This window comes from Hippocampus comes, unplaced genomic scaffold (genome assembly GCF_001891065.2).
Source record: "Hippocampus comes isolate QL1 unplaced genomic scaffold, H_comes_QL1_v1.1 scaffold110, whole genome shotgun sequence".
Taxonomy (NCBI): domain Eukaryota; kingdom Metazoa; phylum Chordata; class Actinopteri; order Syngnathiformes; family Syngnathidae; genus Hippocampus; species Hippocampus comes.
Genome location: NW_017805498.1, coordinates 270,110 through 272,342, shown reverse-complemented (window position 1 = coordinate 272,342; position 2,233 = coordinate 270,110).

Here is a 2,233-nt window from a genome sequence, read left to right as displayed (position 1 = left end):
CAGTCGAGGAGGATGCTGCTGCTGCCTGCCAGCATGGCTTGCCACATGTGGTCCGTGACACCGCCAATCACATGCTCCCCCCCCCACCCGACACAGCAGCTGATGCTCTGTGACATGCTTCCTGTGGTGCCAAATGGTAATTCCAGGCCATCAGGAGAAAGAGACCAAAAGTCCATTCAATTATATATATTTTTTAAACGAGGTCAGAGTTCTAAAAGCATTTTATTTGTTTAAAAACAACTGCTCCTTCATAGTCTTAACATCAGCAGGTGGGATGGGTGAAGGGTGGCAGGAGAAGTGGGAATTTCAATACCTCATTGATGGGATCTCCTGGCTTGTAACTCGAGTTTGTATTTCCAAGTCCTCCAGCTGGGAGTTTACATGCACACTTGAATAGAAGTCGTAAAACTGTACCCTGAGCGGTCAACTTCACTTTGTGGATATTTCATTTTAGGAGCATGTGTGAACAATTGCGTTCACCAGGCACATTAAGTACATCTGCACAGTCTGATGAGATCCTAAACAATATCTGTATCCAAACATATGGCTTTATAAAGACCGTACATGCCCTTATATGATATTGTATCCCTACAGGCAATCTCCCGCATGGCTGCATGTATGTATTGTAAAAATGTACCATAAATGTTGAGTAACCAAAACTGACTTGCAATCCAGCCCCACAGACTTATAGGTAAGTTTACGGTACCTCGTAGTCCCAGTTGGTCTCCCTTCCAAGTATGAACCAGGCCATGGTCCCTGGATTTTCTCAGAGTAGTATGGCCGCACAATCCATCTATGTCAAAAGCGAGAGGTAGATCCCAAATGCAGTACATCACACCACATTCATCATTGGTCATGTTTAATGTCTGCAATCCACAGTTAGCACAATAGGGAAACTGTCACTGTGATGTGGTTGCAGCACAACATCTGACCAAACCAAGTCACGGGCAAACAGAAAGCAGGAAGCAGGAAGCAGGAAAGGCCAAGGCAGGACTCGTAATCGGAGACAGAAGACTGAGGTGATCATTTGTTTGTCTACTTATTCTTTGTTGAACAGGGTGAAAGCAATTGATAACAGTTTCTCATTGACAACGCCAACCAGGAGGCAACTTCGAGTTCAGTGTCTTCCCCAAGAACGCTTTAAAAGCAAACAGTCGGCAATGAATCAGTCAGAGGACAACACGCTCTACCAAATGTGCTTCAGCTGATAACCAGGAAAATGACAAGCCAGGATGTTCAAATGTAGGCAGAATCGACAACATGAGGTCTGTCCAAACGAGTACAGTGAAACTCCTCTACAACGAAACCTACATGGGCGAAAATACCCCCTAGTGTGAAAAAATCTTCATTCATTAAAACCATTCCCCCTTTCTGGTCCCCCTACAACGAAAAATCCCCCTGTTGCATAATACGAAAACTTTTTCTCTGCCCTTGCCTCGCAACGAAATTCACTACGATGAAAACAAGCCTTCCGCAAAAATCTAACCCAACCTCAGCCTACAGCGACTCCTACTGCTTAGCTGGAAAACGGCAACAGCAAGCACCACAGTGGCTTACACATGCGCAGTAGTACAGAAAGTATTTGTTATTGTTAGTTTCAGACGCAGCACGAACGTTGCATTGCTAAAATGGCTTCAAAAACGGACCTTTGCAGACCAAGGAGTGAAGAAAAGAAAAGCTTTAATGCTTGAAGACAGGATAAAAGCAATAAAAACGAAAGATGGAGGAAGCAAAGTAAAAGACATGATGCAAGAAATTGATGTAAGTGAAAGTGAATGCTGATCGTAAATTTCACAATTTCTTTCCCTTTTTTTCTTTCTACACTGGCTATATGAAGTGTCAAATAAGCGTATGCTCATACTTATGCACTATTGGAATAAAAATAAAGAGTACACGTAGGTTTGTGTGCGTGTGCATATGCGTGTGTGTGTGTGTGTGCGCGTGTGTGCGTGCGTGTGTGCGTGTGTGTGTGTGTGTCTGTGTGCGTGTGTTTACATCTGTGATAAATTTGCTATACCTGAAGTGAAAAGTCCCCTGTTGTGAAAAATTTCTTGCTGCAAACATGATTTCGGTGTAGAGGAGTTACACTGTACTGGAGAGCCTCACGTGAGAGTGAAAGATCAGGAGAGGCGTAAATCGTGGCTGATTGCTGATTTTAGGAAACTTGTGTGCCCAGGTGAGCTGAGTGTCTTAGGAGGTGGGCATGGCTGACAAGCAGAATGGAGCACTGGAG